Genomic DNA, 27508 nt, shown 5'->3' with positions numbered 1-27508 from the left:
TGAGCTCGCTGCTGATCTTCTTTTTAAAAAAAATGTCTTTATTGGTTTTTGGATAAACAACAACAAAAGCATCACAGTGTCAGCTTGTGATTATCGTGGCATGGAATATAAGTCCTCTCAATATAAAATGCGTTAGTTTGTACATCCCCAGACTTAGATCTATTTCATGTATATACAGTAGCAATGTATTAAAACGTAACCCGCTCTCCCCTTTCCACATTCAGACCGACCTGAGGGGTCCAATAGCCCGTCGTATATTTCGACATGGCGGGATGAGTCCAATGATCCACATGACCCAGCTATAGAACAACCGTGTCCAATATGAAGAATACGCACATGCATATGTTACAATCTACTGCACTATCCGTTAGAAGCGTCTTCCTGGGTGTTCAGTGATGGAGCATCCAGGGCATCTTCGCTGTGTGCCTGAAGGTACGAAAGCAGTGGCGCTCATATATCTCGGGGACGAGATTTGGCCAGCAATAACTCTGCAAAGGTTGTTAGTTGTTCTTTACTATAGATACAATAATTTAACCAGTCTTTGAACTTGAGGGCTTTTCCCCCTGCCCCATCTACAGGCCACCCTCCGCCTAGCCATCAGCAGAGCCATAGCGGCGAACTTTCTACGCACCTTAGGGATGTCCGCCGTATACCCCAATAACGCAAGTAAGGGGGACTGTGGCAAAGGCATTTCAATCATCTCCACTAGCACCTCCAACACCTCCCGCCAATACACCTGGACTTGGGGACATGACCACGCCAAATGTAGTAAATCAGCCCCCTCTTGATGGCAGCGCATACAGCAGTCATCTTCCTGAAGTTTATATTTTCGGAGCAGTGCGGGTGTGTAATATATTCTATGCAACATTTTAAAATGTATTATTCGCAGTCTGCTGCTGGCTGTAGTTTCTGCCGTCTGTGCACAGCAATAGTTCCATTGCTCATCAGTTAGTGGGGAGTCTTGATCCCGATCCCACGCGCATCTGGCACCTGCCGGCACATGCGGTCGTTCCATCAGCGCAGCTTTGTAGATGCGAGATACAGCGTGAGAGGGTCCAGCCATCTTTAACGTGGTGTGTAGGACTTCCAACTGAGGGGGTTCCTGCGGGAAGCATGGAGTGTTCGCCCGCAGTTCATGTTTGAGTCATATGTACAGAAATACTTCCAGAGGGGTAATTTTTTCTCCAGTCGGCAGCTCCTTTTGGTCTTTGAACCGCCCCCTGTGATCCTGATCACCCCACGTTGGCAGTCCTCTCCTCCGCAACATATCATGACATATCGCTTCCTGTGTGACCGGAGCACACGGCAAATATGGCAGTGGCACAAGAGGGAAATAAGGCAGGTCTTTATCCATTTGTCTTGTCAAACGACTCCACGCACTATTGGTGCATGATACAGTATGGTGCATCACCATCTCACCTGGGACTCGCGTCCCCAGCAGGGATGTTAGGGGTGTAGGCCACATGTATCCTTGTTCAACGGCGAGGTGCGGCATGTAAGGTGGCGGATGGAGCCAATAAGTGGCGTTATGGGCTTGGGCACTTAAATAGTACATTTCCTTATCTGGAATTTTAAACCTTCCCCTGGAGACGGGTTGAGTCATAAGTTTCCAGCTCAGCCGAGGTTGTTTCCCACCCCAAGCCAACTTGACAAGCAGCGATCGAAGGGTGTTAAAAAAATTGCGCCCTGGATGATAGGGTATATTAAGGAATAAATAGAGAAGCTTGGGAAGAATATTCATTTTCATTGGGGCTACTCTGCCTGCCAATGAAAGTGGGAGGGTGATCCAGCAGTCCATTCATGTGGTGATCATGTCTATCGCAACCCCATAATTAGCTCTGATCGGCTCTGCGCGATTCCTGGTGATGACGATCCTCAGATATTTAATTTCATTTTCACACCAACTTAATGGATACTCCGGGATAAACCTGGAAGTGTTAGGGGTGAGTGGGAATATCTGTGACTTACTCCAATTCAGCATTATCCCAGAATAATGTCCAAACCTAATAAATTCCCTCAATATGGGACTAAGACTGACATTGGGATCCCGGAGGTATAATATAATTTCATCCAGATATAGTGAGATAAGGCTTTTTCGGGAGGGATAAATTATTGCGTGCTCTCTGTGGTGCTGTCTAATTTTAGCCACTAAAGGCTCAATTGCCAAGCCAAAAAGTAACAGGGATAGTGGGCAGCCCTGGTGGGTGCCTCGCTTAATGGAGATGGGATCCGTATATAGCCCGTTAATCTGGACCACCGCCTCCGGCTTAGTATAAAGCAATTGAATCCATGCCAAATAAGGACGAGGGAAACCGATTCTGCCCAGGAAGGCCAGCATATAATCCCATTCCAGGGAATCAAATGCCTTTGTGGCATCCAGAAAAAACCCAGCTATTGAACAATCTGGATCTACATCAAGCAGCAGCGCAAAATGGTGCGCAAGTTATGGGAGGTGGCCCTTCCCGGGACAAATCCCGCCTGATCAGGCAGGACCAAGCCCTCCATGAGCAGAGACAGTCGGTTGGCTATAACTTTAGCTAGTATCTATGTGTTGAAGTTAATTAAAGATAGAGGGTGGTAGGCCTCACAGTTGTCTGCATCTCTGCCTGGCTTTTGCAGGGAAATAATCAGGGCCTGCCGCATTGAAAGAGGGAGACACCCCGAGTCTCGTGCCTCCTCAAATTCTTGTTTGAGAACGGGAACCAATAATTCACTGTAGCATTTATAGAATTCAACAGGCAGCAGGTCAGAGCCTGGAGCCTTGCTTGAACCCATCCCCATAATTGCTGCCCTTATCTCATCCTCCTCAATATCAAGCAACAAGAACTCCCTACGGGAGTCACTGATCCAGGCCAGGGCTATATCCTCAAAATATGCCGCTATGTCTGGAGGGGACCGACCAGCTGTGTGATAGAGCGCGGCGTAATAGTCAGTGAATATGCGAAGTATGTCCCGGGGGCCTGTGTATCTTCACCCTTCTTTGTCCCTAATTTCTAAAATGTGATTGGCGCCTCTGGGAACTCTACTGACTCCAGCCAGGGCCTTGCCAGGACGTTCACCGTCACCATACTGCCTGGCAATGTAGTACTTCGATCGGAATTTGGATTCCCGCTCAGCTTCGTCAGAATATTCCACTAGGAGCTCTTTGAGCCAAACCCGCGCCCGGTCCTTGGGCGAGGATGCAACACGTGCCTCAGTATCTTTGATGTCTAATTCGAGCTTGCGCAGCGTGCCTCTAATGGAACGCAGCACCGCTCTTCGCTATGCAGAGGCCTCTGATAGTGACTTTAAAACTCTCCCAGACACATGCAAGGGTAGGAACGCTGTCAATGTTGCGGGGGAAAAAGTCTATTATTTCCTGGCGCAGTTCCTCCCAAAAAGCATCATCTAGTAGGGTTGTGGGTAGCAGTCGCCAGGAGCGGTAGCTGGATTTCTCTCCAGGCAGTTCTAGTTTCATAAGGACAGGGGAAAGGTCCGAGAAGGTGCGAGCCAAATGCGTCGCCTTTCTAAGCCAGGTATTTAACCCGGAAGATAGCAACTAGTAGTTAATGTGGGACCAACTGCTGTGTACAGATGAGAAGAATGTGCCTTCTGTTCACGTTGGATGCAGGGAGCGCCACGCGTCAAAGAGCCGATAGTCGGTCATTATGGCCGAGAGGTGTTTCGTAGCTTGCAGGTGGGATGTCAAGTGCGGGTGCGATCTGTCAAGCCCTGGCTCTAATGCCAGGTTGAAGTCCCCTCCCCATATAAGGAAAGTGGAGCCTATTTCCAGAATACCCCCCCATAACTGAGTGAGATACTGTGCATCATCAATGTTGGGTGCATACCAGCTGACTAATGTCAACGTGTGATTTGCTATTCTACCCCACAGGATACAGAATCTGCCATGGGGATCTTATATTGTTCCCATTAGGCGGTACCCTAGACCTTTCTTGATCATAATGGCGGTACCCCTAGCCCCTAGAGAAGGTAGAGAAGCAGGTATGTTCCAACCACTTTCTACCAAACACTTGCTGCACCCCAGGGGCCATGTGTGTCTCTTGTAGCATTGCTATCTGGACATGTCTATCAAGGTAATGGAGAATCTGCCTACGCTTACGAGGGCCCCGAAGTCCTCGGACATTCCACGTCAGACAGTTGATAGTGGGTTTACAAGGTGGTGTTGCATTAGCCATAGAATGCACAGTATTTGGGATCGAGACATGTACAAATCCACTTATACCAGTACAATCTACAGTGAATGGAGTCACAAACCACACAATAACAAGCATTAAAAATGCAATAGGCCTTGCCTTTTATTAAGTTGAAGCCATTTGCTTTGCTAATGGTATTATATAGCAAAGCAAATGGCTTTAACTTAATAAAAGGCGAGGCCTATTGCATTTTCAATGCTTGTTAGATTTGCAGCTAGATTGCTCAATGCTGCTCTCTACAGGAGGAGGTGGGGCAGTTTTATATGATGCTCCAGATACTCAGAATGAATGTGACATCTGTACCAGACACATTCTAAAGGTTTTTAGGTCTCGTCTGACCCAGCGCATGCGCTGGTCTGGCGAGACTTATTGACAGGGCTCCAAAAAGTGCTACCAGGCCAGCCTAGAGCTACAGTGCATGTGCGCGGGCGCGCGCGCCGCACTCTAGCGCGATTGCTTTCATTTTCATGGCCGCTTGGCATAGCCAATAGGTCTCGCTTTTGGGACCTTATAAGTATTTAGTTATGAAACTGTTGCATGGGTAAACACTTTAAATGTCCCGAAGGCGAGACCTATTGGCTATGCCAATGCTTGTTTATTCAAGCTGTATATACGAAACAATGGCTAATCATGTCAGTATTTCTGCCCGCAGGTCACGTTGAGGCTTTATAGACAGTCAACATTTCAGCCAATGGTCTTTTCCTGTGGCCTGATCTTACAGCAAACCTGAAAATCACTCCATGGGTGTGCTGAAAGTTTGCATTTTTGCATCTTTTATATAGCGCAAACTCGACCCGAAGGTATTTGAGCGATGTACATGAGCACCGTATTTACATTACATATTCAGGCCCGGGGTGATTTAGTGATTTGCCCAGAATCACAGATTGTGGACGCAACCCCGAGGCTCGAGCCCTGGTTTCCAGCACCAAAGTCGGCAGTCTAGCCGACGGACCACATCCTCTCCCCCAAGTGAATCCTGCTAGAAGATCTTTCCATGTGAACATGGAAATAAAAGTAATGCGGAGGTAGTGAGTGTCCTCTACAGAGCCTCATAAGGCTCAAGAGTCATAATGAAAGATTTAAGTATGTATTGAAGCAGAGGCAAGTTTAGCCCACTGAAGGCAAAATAAAGCTATTTTTTTTACTTCAAAGTTGGGAGTCTCCCGTCTGAATCGGGTCTATTGGCATGTTTGGTAGGCACCGAAAGGCACTGTTAATGCCTATAGTTCTCAATGGTGAGAATGATCGGCTTTTCCAATGCTTGTTCGTATTGTTCACAAGAGGTCTTGTTTTACAACAAATCCAGTAAGGACTGCTAAACCTGAACCTTCGGTAACCAATCAAAGTCGCCATTACATTGTGCGTCCTTTAAGCAACCATAATACGGCGGCTTCATTTTGTGGTGATTTTTGTTTTACTGATCGAATACTTAAATGTTTTCTCAATTCTACTAGTGGTTTCTCATTGTAATACTTTTCTCATAGTAATTACTTCAGACATGTATGTAACAATATTCAAGATGCACATTTTAACTGAATCGGTTCTTATTTACATGCTGTAGATTATTCTCTATCTTTTCTGTACTACAAAGGTAGCAAGCTCATAGCGGAGGTGTTCTTTGGATCTCTTTCCTACAAACATTGACCTTAGGAATTCCAAGATGGCCACCACGTTGGTTATGGATTAGTGGGCGGTCTGCGTGCTGCATCTGAAGTTCTCGCTCGTGTTCTTGATTACACTCAGGTGGCTGTAGAGCTGAGCCAACCGTGCCTGGCTCACAGTTTCTTTTGAGCTGACAGTGGAGGAGCTCTGTTTGCTATGGCTTCCGCCGCCACCCCGGACCCCTTGCACAGCCTGCAGGAGGAGGCTTCTTGCCCAGTCTGCCTGGACCCCTTTCGGGACCCGGTGTCGGTGGAGTGCGGCCACAGCTTCTGCCGGTCCTGCATAAACCAGACCTGGTGGGGCCTGCAGTGCAACTAACTTCCCGTGCCCGCAGTGCCGCTGGGTGTCCCGCTGGAAAAAACTGCGACCTAACCGACATCTCGCTAACATGTCCGAGCTCGTGGTGCAGCTGGCGCAAGCGCAGGCTGACCGCTGCTCCAAGCACCACGAACCGCTGCGGCTCTACTGCCAAGAGGACCAGCGGGCCCCCTGCCTGGTGTGCAGAGAGTCCTGGGAACACGGGGCGCACACCGTGGTGCCCGTGGAGGAAAGTACCGAGGAGTACAGGGTAAGGAGGACTTCTACTTTGTTTGTTTATTATACAGTGTGAACTAGATCTGAAGAAACTGAAGCGTGTTACAAGAGTTAGTACCAGTTACATTAATGTTCATAATTGTGATGACGGGCAGGGAGGGCGCAACAGGCGAGCTGCAGAGAGAGAGCCCTCCACCGCCGCGCGCAGCAACGCCAACAACAACTCTCTTTTAGAGCGTCCCAGTTGGACTGCCTCGCATGACTGGTTTCTTATCTTTATGGGGCCATGTGTTTGGCCCCATAAAGATAAAAAACATTTTACGCCAGCAGTAAGTCGGGGCAGCCAGTCCAACTGGGACGGCTCTAAAAGAGAAAAGTGTACGTCGCGAGATGCTCCTTTCCAATGGCTGGCCACCGTTTAGCATAAACGGTGACGCCAGCCAATGGAAAGGAGGGGCGGGGCTTAAAGCCCACTAGAGAAATCTAACCTAAAACATTAAATCTCGCCAGCGGGACTGCGCATGTCTGCGCAGTCTTACGACAGGTGAGACCTAAAAAGTGATACGTCTAAATTGAAACAACTAATCTCTTGCATTGGGCAACTTCCCACCCCGTCCCACACCTGCAACCCAAACCTGCAGGGGATAATTTCCCTCCCACCCCAACAGACCAACAGCATAGACATTGTGGACAGCAGTCCATAAAAGCATATCTCCTAGGCCTAATGTCTGTAATTAGAATAGGATTAGGCATGTCAGGGGCCGATATTGCTAAGCTCTGCATACACCATGCTAACGTCAACCTCAGCAGCACCTCACATAGCGAACTTGCGCAGGTAGCATAGTATACTGCAAAAATATCCCCCCACATCGCCATACCGGTCACAAGGAGACAATGAAACATCAAAAGTACATACATTATTAGTGCCTGCCATAATGATGCTAAAGTAGCCAAATACAACAGTACTTTCAACTTGCATAACATTCTGAAGGGGTGCTTCCACTGGGGGTACATGCCAGAGAGGCCGTCAGCGCACCTCGCACATGCAAGGGAGCCCGCAGATCATTGTCTTATAAGTCGCGCCAAAGTCAATTCCCTCGTTATAAGGCGCTGGCAATACATCAAGAGTGTCAGTGGTTTTTGGGATAGTGCAAGGCGTGTCTCCCTCTGCGGCATAATAAAGGGAACAGTCTTACCAGTTCTCTTTGGCACCGTCGGGCTGTCCAGGTCCAGCTTTACTGTTCCTCAGGATCTGGGGTACTTCGTCCAGAGCCGGGCGCATCAGCCTGTGGCATGGGCGACCTCCTCGGGCGCGCTTTCAGGAAGTCTTCGATGTGTTGTGGGCCAGAGAACATGTGCGTCTTCCCCCGATGCTGAACGCGCAGCCACACCAGGTAAAGCATGGCATAGAGGATGCCCGCCTGCTGAAGCTTCTTCTTCACTGGGATAAACTTCTTCCTCGCATCTTGTACCGCCATAGTGAAATCCGGGTAGAGCGCAATCTTCATCCCTTCAAAGGACAGATCCTGTTTCTCCCAGGCGAGCCTGAGCGCAGTGGCCCGGTCTTTGTAATTCAGGATACGTGCCAGGATGGGTCGCGGTGACACGCCAGGCGGCGGTCTCGCCATCAGCAATCTGTGAGCCCACTCGATGATCAGTACCTTGGAGAAGGCTGCAGCCCCAAAGAGACCCAGGAGCAGACGTTCCACAAAGTCCTCCATGCAACCAGTGTCTGCAGACTCGGACACACCCACTATGTGCAGGTTGTTCTGACATGGGCGCGCCTCCAAGTCTTTATTTTTGGCCGCTATGACTTGGAGGAGTTTCTCCATGCCTGGAAGCTTCACATTAGTGGCAGCAGAGGTGTCCTCAAGAATGGAGATACGCTGCTCAGCTTCAGATAGTCGGTCGTCATGTTTTTCCAACTTCTGCGCAAGAAAGTCCATACGCAAGTTCATTGAATCCATCTTTGATTCGATGGAAGTTAAACTCTAGCAGATTGTGTGGAGTACAGCTTTAAAATCTTCCTCTGGCTCTTGCGCGGGGGAGGCTGGTCATCGTTCTCTTGTGAGCTGGCATCGTTCTCTTGCGAGCTATGCAGTCTTATCTTTCTAATAGGCAGCAGGCAGTGACTATGTCGCCATTCATCTCCCAGAACAGAGATGTTAAACAGGGGGTCCCACAGGGCTCGGCCATCAGCCCAATTTTGTTTAATCTAAATCTTCGCCCTCTCATTATTTTAATAAAATCATTCGGCATTGATGTCATTAACTATGCGGATGATACTCAGCTTGTCTTCACTGTTGAAGGCAACAATGCAGTGTCTCTGGAAAAATTCCACAATTGTTTGCACAGAAAGGCAGAATGGCTGAAAGAGAATTCTCTACAATTTAATGGGGAAAAAACTGAAGTCCTGTGCTGTACCGCAGGTAAAATTCTGCGTCCTCTCCCAGCAGATTTCTGGCCAGATTCAGCTAGTAATTCCTTAGTGCCCGCTAATACAGTGCGTAATTTAGGAGTGTTGCTGGATAGCAACTTACAACTTGATTCTCAGGTGAATAAAATAGTGAATATTTGTCTATCTCTGCTTTGTGCTCTTCGGAAGATACTCCCGTTTCTACCCGCTTTGGTTAGACCTCAAGTGGTATGGAACAGTTTTCTAAGCAGAATAGATTAATGTAATGCACTCCTTTTGGTTGCCCCAGCCTCTTTGACAAAGAAATTACAAAGAGTACAGATTATGGCAGCTAAGTTGGCATTAAATCGATCATATAGAGCCTCTGCCTCTTTGGCCCTAAAGGACTTGCATTGGCTGCCCGTTGTGCAAAGAATTCAATTTAAGGCACTTTGTGTTGTCTACAGGGCATTACACAACATTGGGCCTAAAGTACTACAAAGGAAGTTTGTATGGTACTCTCCTGTTAGATCCCTGCGCTCTTCTTCTGCAAATCTGGTCTGTGTTCCCCATGTTAATAAAGCTCGAATGGGGGGCAGATCTTTCACTTTTACAGCTTCCAGACTTTGGAATGCACTACCTCCGGAGCTTAGACAACTGAACACCTTGTCACGCTTCAGGAAGGAACTGAAAACCAGACTGTTCCCTAGAGACTAGACTTTCACCTATCCCAGTTCTGATATCCGCTGACTGGTAATCTAAGCGCCAGGATACCCTTGGGGTGTCAGATGTGCTGTACAAGTGAACTTTACATTACATTACATTACATCAGGGACCTGCTTCCGCACCGAGAAGTGAAGCTTCGTCTGTTTTCCGTCGGTCCGGCCCATCATGTGTCACTGCACATGTGGGCTCCCTCCGGGATCACCCACGACCCTCTGAAGCAGCCTCCAGTGACTTCAAGCGTAGTTTTTAGGGCTGGAAATGGAATCGTCCCCGCACCTGTCAGCGGTGACCAGTATGGTGCCCCACGCGTACCTGCCACACATACGAAGGAGCCCCCTCTAAGGCTTGGGGCAGCGCAGGCTCCACTTCGCCTCAGCCACAGCACAGGGGGGGGCGAGCAGGAAGTGCGAGTATGGAGTGGCCAGGCCACCACTCAGACCCAGTCCACAGGCCTGAGGTAACAATACAGGGCAGAGAAGTCCCTGTCGCACCGTCGTGCAGGGTCAATCCAGGCCTCTACCGTAACCCCACACGCTCGACCGTAGCAGCCAGCAGACTCGAGCAGTAAATAATCCTATCACCGGCAACACTTCAATCTGTGTCCCCTGTAGCTCTCGCAGTATTAGGGGCTCCCAGCACACAGTTCCCAGCGCAGCAATACAGGCCCGGGTCGCTGTGATTGAGCCTGAGCCGCCTGCTCCAAAACCCGCTCGTAGCTGACCCCGCACGCACAGCAGACAGCTGGGTCTGTACTTATGGGTAAAGCTGCTCTGGCCACACAATCAGGCCTCCAAGATGCCGAATCCCCAGACTCCGCGGCTACGCTGCCAGGTGAGAGGTTGGGCACACAGGCTACAGGCCCCGCTCCGCCTCTCAAGCCGCCGGCTTCAATCCTCAGTAGAGACGCCCCACAAGAGGCCGGCGCTTCCAGTCAGGCCCTGTAAAGGTGCACGCAACCGGGTGTCCCTACCCCAGGTGGCAACAGCTAGATCCAGAGCGCGGCACATCTCGCAGACCTCAGCTCATCCTCCGCCAGCGATCAGCGACCCGAGCCTCACCATAAAATCAAATGGCGCTGCCATTTTATGACTTATGTTTCCCATCCCCTCCCTTTTTATATTGTTTTGCTCTGATTTCTCATTTTCAGAATTGCGAAAGAAAAAAAAGACATTTTCAAACAGATTTGATATTCAGTTGAGTTTGGCTGTATTACGACATACATTTTTCAAAAGGATTCAGAAGCTGTGGAAGGTGTAGATTCTTACATCACTGCATTAAGGAAATTGGTAGCAGAATGAGACTTTAAAAATTTCAGTGATCAACTGGTACATGACTGCTTCATTAATCACTGTATAGATAAAGGCATTTGACAGAAATTGTTGTCGCTTGGTAACCCAACTTTAGAGGAGACTATTAGGATAGCCAAGAGTATTGAAACATTGAAGAAATCGGCAAATGAACTAGATGTTAAAGTAGTTGATTCAGTAAGTCCAGTACGGTTAACAACAGACAATAACAAAGGAAGGAGGGAAAGGCAAGCAAATCATTTTTATAAACAAACAAATATATGTTTTAGGTGTGGCAATCCGAGTCACACCCAAGGGGTATAGCTTGTCCAGCCAAGAAGGCAACATGTAGAATATTTAGCAAAATAGCCCATTTTGCAAAAGTGTGTAAAAGCATGAAACACAATGGAACAAAATTAGGGTGTGTTATGGGTGAGTTATGGGTAACAGAGAGAGTGACTGAGAAGATCTCTGATTGGTGACATGCAGGACATAGTGTTGGTGTTTGGTGATGGAAGTGTTAAACCAGGGGATCCTTCTGAATGTTTTGATCCTTATTTGGATATTTTAATTTGAGAGAATATTTTCATTTACTGATGGATTCTGGTCCACGTGTAACCATGATCACCAAAGAACTGTTCTTGGTGAATTTGAGGAACAGACAGTTGTTGCCAGCAGATCGAGCTCTGGTTTCCTATGAAGGTTTCAAGATAGACTTTAAAGGTAGCCACATTCAGTGCATTATATATGTTGCAGTCAAGTGACTAAACATTCTGATATGGTTCCATAAAGGGTTGTTTGGCATGATCTTGCTCCCAGGTGCAAAGGAAAAGGTTCTAGTTATAAGAAACACCAAATATGTAGAAGAGATGTTGAACATGTTTCCTAGTGGGTTTTTTTCAGGAGAATTTGTGAAAATGAAAGGTTTTAGACATAAAAGCAAAATAAAGGATGGTGCCAATCCCATCAAGCACAAATTGAGGGGAGATCTTTTTAGTGTCAGGGAAGATTTAGAAAAAGAATCCCTCTGTCATCATTGTGTGACAGAGGGATTATCGAACCAATTAAATCATAAATTTGGTTTGCCCTTTTTATTGTGGAGATCTCAAAGTATGTGTAGACCTTCACAGTCTCAACAAGGTGATCTAGGTAGATCTTCGCCCTCTCCCAAACAGCACAGAAATGTTGACCACAGTTGCTTGGGCAAGTTTTTATTTCAAAATTGACTTAGCTGCTGCCTATCATCAGTTTTAATAAGCTTCAACATGGATCAGCCAATACATAATCAACACAGATGGATCAGATGTAGTTTTTTCAGGAGCAGAACCACCATGCCTCTTTCCAGCTAAGAGGGACTTAAGCAGACACACAATAAATACCACAGAGATCAGATGCTGCTGAAGTTATATTAGAGTGTAGATATGTTACAAATTAGCTAGACAGGGATAAAGAGGAAAGCCACCCTTGCACGAATGAGTAGTTGCCTAGTATCCTCTTCTTTTAGGGGATGGAACCACTTAAAGCATTGTGAGTGCCTTGTCAGATTTGCAGACTTCACTTTGTTTGGCATCTAGGATAATATCAAGGACACTTTTGACAAAACAAAGTTGCCACCCTACCTCCCACTGGACTACTGTTCTACCTTTGACATAGTACACTATCCTTTCGTAACATAGAGATTAAGCAAGAATGGAACTTCAGGTATTATCTGGGATTGCAATTCACCATACATTGTTGAAAGGTCCAACACGGATTCCATTATCTTTGGTAAGATGTACTTCATTTGCTAGGTTTCTACAAGTGACCATCATCATTCCTCTTCTCTTCTACATATACCCCAGTCCTTTTCAGGAACACATCAGATCCCTCAGCCATTCCTGTTACAACTCTGCCAACAATTCTCAATTCACCTAAAAGTTTGATACTCTTCCAGAAAAACATCCCTGCACCCAAGGTCAGAACCTGAAAGCCGTGGGCCATTGGAAGCTATGCAATCACCTCAAACTTAACTCATCAAACATTAAGATTCTCAGATGTGAAACCTGGAGGGTGAATCACAACATTACCATTTGGCCTCAGAAACATAGACCTTCACCAGGCTTGTCTAGAAAAAAGAGTAACCTTTGAGTGTCCACCAACTCCATCTTGTACCTGGAGGTACACCAAGTGATCACATAATTATTCTATGGCATACAAACATTGCATGAAAATGTTCTGTATCTAGGACCCTCTCATATGAGATAGCTGAATTTTGCCATGATCCCTTCATTTTCAGATGAAGGCAATGGATTGTACTTTCAGTCCTTTCTGTGTTTGCTCTGTAGACTTTAACAAGTCCAGAAAATGATTACCTGACAACTGCAAGTGTTTCAGTTGGCTGGTAGTGAATCTTAAAATAGAATGAGTTACAGTGGTTGACCCTGTCAATAGACACACCTCACATTGTTTCCTACCTGCATACTTCTTGTCCTATTATGCTAATGGGAGCGGAACACTTACACACCCCTACAGAATATCAATAACTTCTTATAATTATTACCTATTTCAAGATGCATGTGAGGTCTCTCTAATCCAGAGAAATGAGCCAATTGCTCATTTGCACCTACTCCCACAACTCCTCCAATGTCAGGGTGAGGAGCCACCTATTCAACTGCATCTACTCCAATACTTCACTGGGATCTCTCTACCCCTGGTAGAAGGGAAACCAATTCACTTATGAATTCCTGTGCATCACAGCTCAGCCACAGTATACAGCCCTACTTTAGTTATACTCTTCTAAGTTTAGAGTGCTAATGCTTCACTATGGAGATCTGCATTCCTCACACTTAGAAATTGATTTTGATATCTGTGGGTTGCCTAAGGTGTCTAACCGATTAAATAATAAGTTGTGACAGATGTCTTTCTGGCACTTAAAGCACTCACAAGAGAATCTTGATATTGCCAGTAGTTTACAGAGATAATCATCTATCTACAAATCTGATAGAGACTACTAGCCGCAGATTTCTTCACGTAGAATTATCCCCAGGCGTGAGACTGGACCCGCAAAACTTTTTGCCCAGCATCCCTGTGCGCCAGGGGACGGCATCACGTGACTCCGCCCAGGCGTCGTCCGCGTACGTGACGTCAGCGAGGTCACATAAGTCCCACCCTGGCGCGCCTACGTCAGTTTTTTCCTTTTCCGCATGCAACGCGGATCTGGTTTGTGCTCTGGGCCTGTTTAGGCCTTTCCCTTCTGCTATTGCTGCTTGTGTGGGAACAGTGTGCAAATGCCTTCGGGCTTTAAAACTTGTTCGTCGTGTGGCCGCCTCATGTCGGCGACGGATCCTCACCCCATCTGTACGTGGTGTATGGGGGAGCACCACGACTCCACTGATTGTGAGGCGTGCCAGCAGATGAACCCGAAGTCCCGGCATGAGCGCCGGATGAAACTTCTTTCGGTTCGTGTGTCCAGGTCGGCGTCGTCATCTCGCCTGGCCCCGGAGGAGGGTTCTCGGACCCGTGGCTTCCCTTGCCGACTTCGATCTTCTCCCAGGTCGCAGGTGCGCCGCTCACCTCTTGGTAAGTGTCACAGTCTGTCCCCGAGGGTCCGGTTCCGGCCTGTCGGGGGCGTGGGCTCTCCGCAGGTGGTGCGGCCCCACAGGTTGTCCGGTGTGGGGGCGGCCAGAGCCCAGATGGAGACATATGCGGCGGCTTTGCAGGCCTTGCTGGCTTCTCCTCCTCCTCCTTCCCCTCCTGGAACATCAGCGGATCCCTTGCAGTGTACGGGGCCCTCCACCGCATTGCCGGCGGCTTCGGCCCCGGCGCCCACTGGTTCAGATCCAGGCTCGGAGGATGTGGTGCCGTTGGGGTGCGGCCCTTCGGGGTCCCTCCTTTGGACCACAGCGCCTCTACTTCGCCGCAAACTCCAGCGGGAGTCCCTGTGGTGTCGTGGGAGGTCGCCGGGGCTCAGGTTGCACCCCCGAGCCCCTCTCGGTCCTCAGGACAGGCAGCGGCCTTGTCCGAGGCCGAGGTGATGCCGCCACGGTGCAGGTGGCTGCTGGCCCTGGCGGTGCCGCAGGTGTCGGCGGAGGGTCCTTCTCACCCGAGCCCCTCTTGGTCCCCGGGACCAGCCGTGACCTTGTCCGAGGCCGAGGTGATGCCGCTACAGCGCCGGCAGCTGCTGGGCCTGGCGGTGCTGCAGGGGTCGGTTGAGGGCCCGTCTAGCCCTGTCACGAGTCGCGGCTGGCGGGGGTCTCCTCGTCCTTCCCCGGGCCCTTCTAGCCCCTCCACGCAGGTGGCTGCCTCGTCAGAGGTCAGGTCGACGCCGTTCTGACGCCGTCCCTTCGCCACCCCGGCTCCGGTCCTGCTCCGGTCTCCTGCGCCGTGTGCTGTGTCGGAGGTCGCCCTGGCGTCTCCTCCGGCGCCGGTCGGCGGCGGTGTCCTGCCTTAGGTTGCGGACTCTTCGGTGCCGGGCCGACGTCGGGTCGTTGACTCGTCTTCGGACGCTTCCTCTTCTCCAGCGGTTCAGCGGTTGCTGGTGTCATCCTCGCCGGAAACGGGCCGCCATGTCGTGGCTTTTTCCCCGACGTCGTCTAAAGGCGGCTCCTCGCTGTCTCTACGACTGTGGTCTTCGCCGGAGGAGCCGCAAATCCCCCACTCTTCAGTACCTCTTCCTTCTTTTCGGCCTTGGCCCTTCCTTCCTCCGGTTGGCTTGGAGGATGGCCGCCTTAGCTTGCAGCCGTCACCTAACGAGGAACTGCTTTCCCCTCCGCAGGGCCCTATGGAGGCGGGTGCGGCCTTCGCCCGTGCTGTTTCCAGGGCTGTGGGAATTCTGCGCATGGGTGATCCAGCTACCCATTTTCCCGCAGATCATCTTCTGGAGGTTCTTCATCAGGGCTCTGGTGGTAGGGAACTGTTGCTTCCCTTCGAGGGTTCACTCCACTCTTCTCTCTTGGGGACTTGGGGCCGTTCCACCACGGGGGACCCGGTGCCCCAGCACCTTCTGCACCGCCACCATCCGGCACAGCGTGATCCGGTGTTCCTTTCTCTTCACCCTTCGACCAGAGGCCCTCTTTTGCAGTCTGCCTTTCCGACTTTGCTGCTGCTGTTGTCTCACCCATCACGGGAGGCCTGCTGGCTGGACTCCTGGGGGCCCAATATGTTTGTCTCGACCAGCGCGGCTCTGCGGGCCCTTGGCCTTAACACACTGTGTGTTTTGGCTTGGGCCACTTCTTGCTTGTGGGACTCAGCAGAGTTCCTTATGTCTACAGCTTCTCAAGAGGGTGCCTGTGTGGATTTGAGACATCATGTCTTGGATGGTCGGGAGCTGGTGGCGTTTATCCTTTGCTCTGCTCTGGACATCTCGGAGGTGCTGGGTCGTGCCTTGGCTTCTTCGGTAGCCCTTCGTCACCATGCCTGGCTTCGGAACAGTGTGTTCTCGTAGAATGTTCGGGAACGGCTGGTGGATCTTCTCTTCGATGGTGCTCTTTTGTTCCATGCCCCTGCGGACTCAGCCATCCAGAGGTTCTTGGCGGGGCTTTGTCCTGCTCCTCCTCCTCCTCCTCCTCCCCCTCCTTCTTCTCCTCCTCAGTGACCTGCATGTTGCTCTGGTTCTTGGAGCTGTTCTTCCATTGGGGCGGGTCTCCCCGGTTGTCTGGCTGAGTTTGTGGTTCTGTTGGCTGCTGGCCAGCCCTTTTTGACTGTGTGTTTTTTCCTTGGGCTTTTCACACCATGCTGGGCCTGAGATTGGGCCTTCTGTGTTTCCTCTCTGGCTGCTTGATAGGCCTCCTGTGTTTTTTTTTGCCGTAGGTCTTTTTTGTTGTCCTCTGCTGCGGAAGTTTCTTCCTAAGAGGTTCCCATGTCTTGGGATATGACATGCCCCATGTGGGGCAGGGTTGGCTGTTATATAGCCCTGGTATGTGCTGGGGAGTTGTGGTCGCCTGCGGGCTTCTGCTCTTCGTGGCGTTATGGTAGCTGGCGGATGCAACCTTCTTCTTCGCTTTTTGCTTTGAAGTGTTCATTCTGTGGTGTCCCTGGTGACAGGCGGAGCTTGCCAGTGCCGCCCTCTTGTTCTTTCTGCACCGTTGTGCCTTCTTGGGGCTTTAGTGGGACTGTCATCCTGCCTTCTCGGCTGCTTCCAGTAGGCCTTGCACTTGGTTCGACCTCTTCTCCCTGTGGGGGGGATGGTCCCTGCCTTCTGGACCCTCTTGCGGGCGCTGTTTGTCCTTGCGGGGCATTGGATGATTCTTCCTGGGTGAACTTGAGTTCCCCTTTTCGGCTTCCGCCTGCTTCTTGCTGCCGGCACCATCCTGTCTCGGCTTGCCTTTGCTCTGCCTCTTCTCCTTGGAGTCTCTAGGTTGCTCTTCTCCTTCGGCGCCATCCTGTCTGGGATTGCCCTTGCTCTGCCTCTTCTCCTTGGAGTCTCTAGGTTGCTCTTCTCCTTCGGTGCTCCTTTCCTTGCCTTGGCCTTGGGCGGAGGTTTTGTTGCCTCACGTGAGCATGGGGTGTTTGGCCTCTTTGCGCCTTGCCTTGTTTCCTCTGCTGAGTGAGAACAGGCTATCTTCTTCTTCTTCTCTTCATTTCCCTTTGCCTGGGGGACGGGGCTCCTCGTCCTGTTTTTGGACTCGGCCCCCGTGCGGTCCTCTGTTCTGCCCAGGTGAGTGTGGTCCTCTTGCAGACCCTCCTTCCCCTTGGGTATGGCTAGGGTATCTATTCTATGTGAAGGAATCTGCGGCTAGTAGTCTCTATCAGATGTACGAGTTACTTACCTTCGGTAACAATGTATCTGGTAGAGACGATTCTAGCCGCAGATTCCTTTACGGCCCACCCTTCCTCCCCGTTCTGCGAGGGCTTGTGATTTGGTCTTTTGCACTCGCTTCCCTGTGGGTGGCTGTGTCTTCTATGAGTACATTCTTTCTCTCTCTTTCTGTCGGGCTGTCCCTTTTTCCTCCCCGTTGTCACATGGGAGGATAGGTTTGTTGGTCCTTCTGGCTCTTTGCAATCCTTGAGGTTGGGGGTCTTTTGGCTGTGCCTCTGCCTTGTTCATGATGGAGGTTGTCGCACTCGGTGAGGGGGATGTCTTGGAGTTTTGTCGTTCCCTGTGTGTGTCCCCGACTGCTTCCCCTTCCTTGTCTTTGGTTGACGTTGTAGACCTGTTACATGTTATCGTGACATTTTTACATATGTCCTTTGTCTCCGGGGTGAAACTGTCTCTGTACTTGCAGGGTTGCTGCCCTGTTCTTTATTCTTTCCCGGCCTTTGGGTACTGCAGTGCCGGGCTCTGCTCTTTATGGTGTTGTACCTCACCATTCCTTTTTCTGTTCTTTCCCACACTGTTTCTATACTCTCACAGTTTTGTCTCCTGGCTCCGCGTTGTGGCGCGGAAAAGTTCTCTGAAGAAAACTGACGTAAGGGCGCCTGGGTGTGACTTATGTGACCTCGCTGACGTCACGTACGTGGATGTCGCCTGGGCGGAGTCGCGTGATGCCGTCCCCCCGGCGCGCAGGGATGCTGGGCAAAAAGTTTTCCGGGTCCAGTCTCACACCTGGGGATAATTCTACGTGAAGGAATCTGCGGCTAGAATCGTCTCTACCAGATACATCGTTACCGAAGGTAAGTAACTCGTACAACAAGCTGATCCAGTAAGCTCAGATCCGTTTTCTCTGATTCACCAAGGTAAATATGCATGTGTAGATTTACTCATATGTAGATTTACCACTACACCTAGGTCTACACTTTTTTGCTATTCACACTTGGTGTGCATAGATTTACACCTAAGTGTAGACTTACATTTTATCCGCCTCCTTAGTTAAGGAGGTGGCGAAATCTAAAACTGAATTTGAGACTGTAAAGTTGTGACTTGTAGGTGGTAAAGACTAGGGAAAATAATAACATTTGACATATTTAAAACAATACACATTGTAATGTAAAATACAAATGTAAATTGATTTAAAATAAAAATTAACCTCGAAATAATAAAACGTTATAGCACAATAACACATCAAATCAAAGTAAATAAATCAAATGCATTAATTTTTTAAATAATTTGTTTATAACAAAATAGAAAAATCTACATCAATAGCCTTTAATATTTAATTAATGTTTAGTACATTTAATTTAAATTTGTGTTTTTGCATGTTTCTACAATAATTTACACATTTTATGAAGTTTGAGTTTCTTATAAGTTTTATAAACTATCTTAATTTCTAAAATTCGAAAATATTTCATGTTTAATCTAATTTTGTTAACACTAAAACAGTGAATGTATTTATTTAATTTAGAAATCAAAATGATGAATTTATTAAATAGTACTTCCTTTTAGTGTGGTATTAGGCCACTGCGTCTGTTGTTTACTCTGGGAGACTGTGTAGGACATGTGAATGGTCATGTTTTTAATTGGTTTACTCCAAGGCTGGGCTGGAGTACATTTACTACTGTTTTTGGGACCTTTTGGCTGTAGTCACATTAGAAGTGTAGTTTGTGAATAGCAATGGTCATATTGTTTTTTGGGTGAGGGTTTTTGCTAGCCTGCCTCTTCCAAACTCTTGCTTACCACTCCCTAAACCCCTTCTTAATCTGTATTACCTTCCCATTTAGGAGAAAGTATTCCCCAATGTCCAGTCCCTCCCACATTTACCAGTAAATCCTGGGTTTACTTGTGTGAATCTCTTTGCATAGAAAAGATAGGAGTGAATGCTTGAACATTTTTTACCCTTTGTTCCATCTTTGTTTGGCTTCTTCTCAGGTACCACCTGGATCAGTGAAATAGTGGACTGCATTCTTAACAATGGTGATGTGGAGAAAACCAAGCGCAATCCCATTAATATTAGAGTCCCATTCCTGGAGTTTGCAGCCCCAAACTTTTCTTCAGGTAAGCTCATAACAACCCCCTCCCCTTCACAATCAATATCTGAAAATACAGCATTAACTTCTCATGTAACTTGTGGCTGGGGCTGAGTATCTTTGAAGGCTTAGGTCCACTACTATGGTGGTTATGAAAACCTGAACACATTTTTTGATAAATTCTGTGCATTTATTTATAAATAACGTGTGCCCATATCCTTAATCAAAACTACACATTTTCTGTTTGATTCTGCGTACTGTTAATGTTGGAATATTCAAACAGATTTTAATTGGTCCTGCTCCATTTTTATCAAGAATTTCTCTCTTTCGCTAAACAATTTATGCATGTTTTTTGATGACTCCTGAACACTTATTTCGATAAATTCAGAACTTGTTCCCTGAAGAATTCTGCTCTCTATTTAATAAACAAATCTTTACACTTCTTTAATATTTGATCCCACCTTTCTATAAAATCAATTTTTCAGACATTTGGTAATTAAACCTACTCACATGTTCTGACACTGAATGCACATCTGTACTGAATCATTCATGTGCATATATTTTACTGATTTTGCATGTGTCTTTTTAGAGACATGAAGAGCTCTTTTTAACGATTTCTGTAAACGTGCCGTTACTCCATGAAGGGAAAAAAATGGTTCTGAGTATTAACCTCTGTGGTATCACCCTTAATATGATCACTTCTCTGCGGCACCTAGAGAAGTCCATTCTTGGCCCTGATATTCACACCACTTTTCTGTGAGGTGAAAGATAAATTTTTGAAATAGTATAATCTTCCACTTGCTATTGTAAGATGTATAAATGATATCCAAAGTATTTAAAAACAATTATTACCCATATTCTTTTATCGCTTCAGGACAGTAATATTTTTGATTCAAAAAAGATATTTTTAAGAAATTCGCTGCTCTTTTTTTTTTTATCTGGTGGCAAAGAAATTTCACGACTGCCCAGATATTCACATAAACATAATAAGTTTCAGTCTTCCATACCTTCATCTCTATTACTGGTACCTACTTGGAGGTGGTCCTACCAACTCTACCCATAGAGCAGTTAACAGTGTGGCTATTTGTGTAACTGCAGAGCAGATGTTCTGCACTACTGAAGTTCCTGCATACCCTCTTCCTCATACAATTGCTGCTGAATTATACTGACAGTGCACATGTACTTACAATGCAGTCTTTTAGTAAAATTGTTAAAGATTTTTCCCCGTTGGTCGTATGGACCTTTGTAGGTTGACTTGAAGCGCTGTAAGGGAGAGGACATCAGCGATACATTTCTGACTTGTGAAGCCAATGTGACTCCACAATAAAGATCAGGAATCGGCAAATACGATTGAATAGATTTTTTTTAGGATACTAATCAATCCAGTATGTGAGCAGAATAAAACTCAGTTTAAGAGAGACAACAATGCAGCAGGTAAGCTGAAATATCTCAGTAGAATGAGCCATAATAAAATGAGATACAGAATAGTGACAGCCACAACAATAATGAAACAAATTAAAGTGAATAAGTGTACCATAAGAAAACGTCCCTTCTCTCTTCTAAACATAGATCAGCTACAGGTTGATCTTGTCAGATGCCCCACAAGACTTACTTCTGCTTGTGAAGCGATTCCGCAGAGACGACAAGAGCACCCGCCCCTGTACCCACCTGACCCTTGTGGAAATCGGACCCAACAGGGATGAGATGGACGCAGGGATAGGAGCCAGAAAAGGAAGTAGAGGCTTGGTGAGTGAGGTGGAGCTTGCAGGATATCCCGGGGCCAACTGGAAAACAGAAAAGAACCTGATTGGTAAAGAACTCTCTCGTCTTTTCAACAACCCTTAAAACACACACAAAACGTTCTCCTGCCGGGGACTCACCAGTGCTTCTGAAGACCACGGTACTCAGACATCAGTGCAGCTCCAAGGAAGGATAATCCAGGTGAGGCATTCCTGTGCGATGTGTCAAACAATTGTTAAACGTTAAGGAACAGCGCTCCTGCGCGAAGGGGAAACAACACAACTGTACACCAACCAAAGTAAAGCACTCCTTGTGCATGAAAACCCTTCACCCCTTCCAGAGCGCTGGCGAGGTAAGGGTTACTGTAGGCAGAACACAACTGCCCCGGATGGCGCTCCTGTGCGGACACCAAAAGAACCAAGATAATAGCGCTCCAGCGCGGACACCAAAAGAATCAAAAGAATAGCGCTCCAGTGCGGACACCAAAAGAACCAAAAGAATAGCGCTCCAGTGCGGGTGAAACAAACCAACAGCTGACTTCGGTAGCGTCTGGGCTCAGGAAACACCTACGCGTCTTCAGGGGAATCCGGAAAGGATTCGAAGCATGGAGCCGGCGGGAAACGCGGTGTTTAAGCGTTTCCCCCGGAAGTGCTTCTGTGACCCGTCGTCAGCTGTCAAGGACTAGACCGGGGCTCAGCCTCCACCCGGAAGTGAGTATCCCGGCAGATTTGTGTGTGCTTTAGCGGGATGGCGGGGAACGGCAAGCTCCGTGAAACCCGACAGTACCCCCACCCAAAACAGGCCCTCCCCCAACACTCCTGGACTTCAGAAAGGGGAGGCAGGGCGAGGGCTCACAGGGTGACTCAGATGAAAAGCACGTACCAGAATGGGAGCATGGCGCACATGGGACAAGGGCTCCCAAGACCGCTCATCCGGACCGTACCCCTTCCAGTCCACCAGGTAGAAAAGCTTACCCCGGACACGACGAGACCCCAAGATGGCCCTGACCTCATACTCAACATGGTCCTCCACTACCACCAGAAAAGGAGGAGAGGGAACAGTGCTACCAGAACGGACCGCCCGCAGATGGGAGACATGGAAGACTGGGTGGATCCACATGTGCGGAGGAAGCGAGAGCCTCATGGCCACAGGGTTGACCACCTTCTCGATGACAAAAGGACCCACAAAACGGGGCAACAGTTTCTTGGGACCATGCAAATTGAGGTGCCAAATGGAAAGCCACACCGTGTCGCCCAAGCGGTATTCGGGCTCCTTGTGTCTATGAGCGTCAGCATGCGCCTTGTAGGTGTCCTTCACCTTGGCCAACTCAAACCGTGCCTGCTGCCAGAGTCTGCGCAGGGACTCATGATAGGAATGCACCGTTGGCAACTGGCTGTCCCGGGGTACCTCCCAGGCAGAGGTGCGAGGGTGACAGCCGTGGAGACAAAAGAAGGGGGACATGCCAATGGCCGAATGCTTGCTGTTGTACGCGTATTCCGCCAACCATAACACCTCAGACCATTCCTTCTCAACCATCAGCAGCAAACAACGGAGGTATTGTTCCATGGTGTGGTTCGTTCTCTCGGCCTGACCGTCGGTCTGGGGATGGTATGCTGAGGATAAGCGCACGTCCATCTCGAGGATCCTGCATACCTCCTTCCAGAAACGGGACACGAATTGCGATCCCCGGTCCGTTATGACCACCGATGGAATGCCATGGAGGCGAACCACCTCGTGCACGAAGACCAAGGCCAGTTCCGCAGCTGTGGGCAATTTCAACAAGGGTACGAAATGCGCCATCTTGGAGAGGTGGTCAACAATGGTGAGAACCGTGGTGTGCCCGGTCTTGGTGAGCGGGAGGTCAACCACGAAATCCATGGAGACGGTGTGCCAGGGATATGGCGGCACAGGGATGGAACGCAGCAGACCAACAGAAGGCTCAGAGCTGTTCTTACCCAATAGACAAACGGCACAGTTCGTCACATGAGTTCTCGTGTCGGTCACCAGTGTTGGCCACCAAAACTGTCTTTGTACGAGCTCGAGTGTCTTGTGATAGCCAGGGTAGCCGGAGAGGACATGATCGTGGCACATGCGGACTGCTATTTATTTGTTGACAGGGCACCCCAGGTAGGTACAACCGTTCTCCTTTAAACAGCAACCCGTCCACACAAGTCGCCCCTTCGTGTTCTTTTGCCAGGACTACCGGATCGGACCGCTTCATGTCTTGTTTCACCAGAGTCAGGAAGTCCGAGGATGCTATAACGCCCTGGAAGTGTTTCTCCGATAGTATGGGAACCGGCTCGGCGTTTTCGGCATCCTCATCGGATTCGTCTAGCCGTGAAAGGGCATCTGCTTTGGCGTTGCCTTTCCCGGGTCGGAACGTGATCACAAAGTTATATTCATTGAAGAATAAGGTCCATCGCAACTGTCGGGCTTTGAGGGCACGTGCTGAACGTACAAACTGGAGGTTCCGGTGGTCAGTGTAGATGGTCACCGTGTGTTTGGAGTCTCTTAGGACGTGGCGCCATTCCCCGAATGCTGTTTTGATTGCTAGGAGCTCCCGGTCGGACACGGTGTAGTTGCATTCCGCTGGTTGGAGTTTCTTGGAGTAAAAAGCCACCGGATGCAGTTGTCCTGTGCTGGTGCTTCGTTGGGATAACACGCCCCCTATAGCTTCCTTAGAGGCATCTGCTTCCACTATGAAGGGCTGCTCGGTATCGGGATGCACCAGAACGGGGGCTATGGTAAATCGCCTCTTTAGTTCTTGGAAGGCGCTGTCAGCTTTCTGATCCCAACCGAAACGCACCCCTTTGCGCAGCAAGCGTGTGATAGGAGCCACCATTTCGGAGAAGCCTGTGATGAACCTACGGTAGTAGTTGGCAAAACCTAGGAACCGTTGGACCCCCTTTACGGATTCCGGAGAAGGCCAAGAGAAGATGGCTTCTACCTTTTTGTTGTCCATTTGGATGCCTGCCGGAGTGATGATGTGCCCCAGGAACTCAACAGAGGTGACGTGAAAAACGCTCTTCTCCAGTTTTACGTATAATCGATGTCTTCCTAGCTGTTGGAGGACGGAACGCACGTGCTGCACGTGTTCTGCGATGGTCCGAGAATATATCAGGATATCGTCTATATAGACAATACAGAAGACATCTATATAGTCCCTCAACACCTCATCGATGAAGTACTGGAACGCTGCGGGGCGTTACAGAGTCCGAAAGGCATGACCTGGTATTCAAACAGACCAAATTTCGTCCGGAAGGCGGTCTTCCATTCGTCACCCTTTCGGACTCTGACTAGATGGTAAGCACCCCGCAGGTCTAGCTTTGTGTAAACTGAGGCGTTTTTTACCTGATCCAGGAGGTTGGAGATCAATGGTAGAGGGTACCGGTTTTTCACGGTGATGGCGTTCATCGCCCGAAAGTCTATACAGGTCCTCAGATCGCCTTCCTTCTTCGACATGAAGAAAAGAGGAGAGGAAACCGGAGACCTGGAATGGCGAATAAAACCGGTGTCCAGATACTCGTCCAAATAGGATCGAAGGTGGATGTTCTCCTTCTCTGTGAGAGAATAAATTCTGCTGCATGGCAACGTGGAGCCGGGGATCAGATCTATTCGGCAGTCAAACGACCGGTGTGGTGGCAGAGTATTGGCTCTCTTCTTGTCGAACACCTCCGCCAGGTCCTGAAATTCCTCCGGTATGGCTGCTTGGGAAACCATCCCCATGCCATCTTCTAGCAGCGAACGTGCTTGTATGGAGCGAGCCCCCAGGAGGTCGTCCTTCGTATAACAGGTTCCACAGCAGTGTTCCGAATCCAGGTGTATGATTTTGGCCACCCAATCGATGCGGGGATTATGCTTCACCAACCACGGCAACCCCAATATAACCTTGAATTGAGGAGCGTCGATGACGTCAAAACAGATAGACTCGGCATGGTGGTTGGCAAAGGACAAAGTCATGTTCTCGGTTTGATGCCTGATAGGGCCGGAAGTCAAGTCCGTTCCATCAACAGCCTTGACCGTTTCGGGTTGTGCTTTTGACACAGTGTTTATGCCCAAGGCACGTGAAAAACCGGTGTCAATAAAGCTGCCTGTCGCACCGGAATCCAACATGGCGGTTACCAACCAGGTTCTGCCCGCATGGTTCTGTAAGGATACTTCTACGCCTAGGTGATGACTGCCGTCGAATACTGCAGGGATCGCTGAGGTGTGATACGAAGAACCCAGAGGATGGATCCCCTTGTCTACTGGGTTGTCTCGTTTCCCGTCTGGTCGCCTTTGGTGATGGGCAACGCAAACGGCCTTCTGCCCCTAGGTTTAGGGGGTTTCACCGGACATTCCCTGACGAAGTGTCCGCTTTTCCCACAGTACAGACATTGGTTCTGCTTCCTCCTTTTTTCTCTCTCTTGACTGGTCAAGGGCCCTCTTATGCCCCCGATCTGCATCGGTTCAGGAGCCTCGCCCTGGGGAGGGGATTCGTCTTTGGCTTTTTCGGTGCCCTTGTCCCCAAAGGACAAGAACCAGTTGTCACTACCCTTTCCCTTCTCGGTCCTTCTTTCCTGTAGTCGGAAGTTCATTTTCACCACCAAGTCGATGAACGGACCTATTTCGTCAGGCGGGTTGGGTAACTGTGAGATAAGACCCTTCAGGTCATCACGCAATCCTCGATATAATACTGACACCTTCTTATACTCGGGCCAATGGGCCTCGATAACAAGCCGGCTGAACAGGGTGATGTAATGTAGCAGGTCTTGGCTGCCTTGTTTTAGGTTGAGCAACTCATTGTCTGCGGCCTGCACAAAGGTGTGACGAGCGAACATACGCCGCATGGCTTCCTTAAATGTCGGCAAGTGGTGGAGCATGGGGTCGTCATTTTCTACCAAAGCAATGGACCACTGAGCGGCGTCCCCGCCCATGTATAGAATGTATGCGACCTTGGATGTATCATCGGGAAAAGCCGCGTTTCTGGCCATGAAATGCAGGTAGCATTGATGGATGAATATACCATACTTGGTGCTGTCGCCGTAGAAACGTTCAGGTGGTGCCAGCTGTACAGGATGGGGTGTGACGACTTGTATGGCGGTATTCTGATTGGTGGCAGCGGAGGACCCCCCCAAAGGTAAATGTAGGCTGTCTCAATAGACCTTCTTGTATGACAATGGGGCTAGGGGTGGTTCCCCAAGGACTGGTAACCCCGGATGCCATTTGGCCCTGTAGGGCAGTTATATCATGGCGTAGACTGAGGTTCTCGGCTTGCATGGCAGCCAGCATGACTGCTATGTCCTGCAAAGTAACCTCCGGGTCGCCCATGTCGTCTGGGTGGAATAGTTATCGTGAGCTTCGAATTCTGTCAGATGCCCCACAAGACTTACCTCTGCTTGTGAAGCGATTCCGCAGAGACGACAAGAGCACCCGCCCCTGTACCCACCTGACCCTTGTGGAAATAGGACCCAACAGGGATGAGATGGACGCAGGGATAGGAGCCAGAAAAGGAAGTAGAGGCTTGGTGAGTGGGGTGGAGCTTGTAGGATATCCCAGGGCCAACTGGAAAACAGAAAAGAACCTGATTGGTAAAGAACCCTCTCGTCTTTTCAACAACCCTTAAAACACACACAAAACGTTCTCCTGCCGGGGACTCACCAGTGCTTCTGAAGACCACGGTACTCAGACATCAGTGCAGCTCCAAGGAAGGATAATCCAGGTGAGGCGCTCCTGCGCGATGTGTCAAACAATTGTTAAACGTTAAGGAACAGCGCTCCTGCGCGAAGGGGAAACAACACAACTGTACACCAACCAAAGTAAAGCACTCCTTGTGCATGAAAACCCTTCACCCCTTCCAGAGCGCTGGCGAGGTAAGGGTTACTTTAGGCAGAACACAACTGCCCCGGATGGCGCTCCTGCGCGGACACCAAAAGAACCAAGATAATAGCGCTCCATCTCAGACACCAAAAGAATCAAAAGAATAGCACTCCAGCGCGGACACCAAAAGAACCAAAAGAATAGCGCTCCAGCGCGGACACCAAAAGAACCAAAAGAATAGCGCTCCAGCGCGGACACCAAAAGAACCAAAAGAATAGCGCTCCAGCGCGGGTGAAACAAACCAACAGCTGACTTCGGTAGCGTCTGGGCTCAGAAAACACATACGCGTCTTC

General features: G+C 49.0%; 1 protein-coding gene across 1 annotated transcript in view; it reads left to right on the top strand.

The window, feature by feature from the left end:
* LOC146811901 (sulfotransferase 1 family member D1-like) overlaps positions 1 to 27508 on the top strand; it is a 515287-nt gene that overhangs the window by 97231 nt on the left and 390548 nt on the right. Inside the window, exon 2 of the mRNA XM_085618863.1 lies at positions 19519 to 19644. The gene's annotated coding sequence lies outside the window, so the exon portion shown is untranslated. The remainder of the gene's footprint in view (positions 1 to 19518; positions 19645 to 27508) is intronic.

This window comes from Triturus cristatus, chromosome 7 (genome assembly GCF_964204655.1).
Source record: "Triturus cristatus chromosome 7, aTriCri1.1, whole genome shotgun sequence".
Lineage (NCBI taxonomy): Eukaryota > Metazoa > Chordata > Amphibia > Caudata > Salamandridae > Triturus > Triturus cristatus.
The sequence above is the reverse complement of the archived record's forward strand: the minus strand, read 5'-3'. Positions and strand labels throughout refer to the sequence as shown.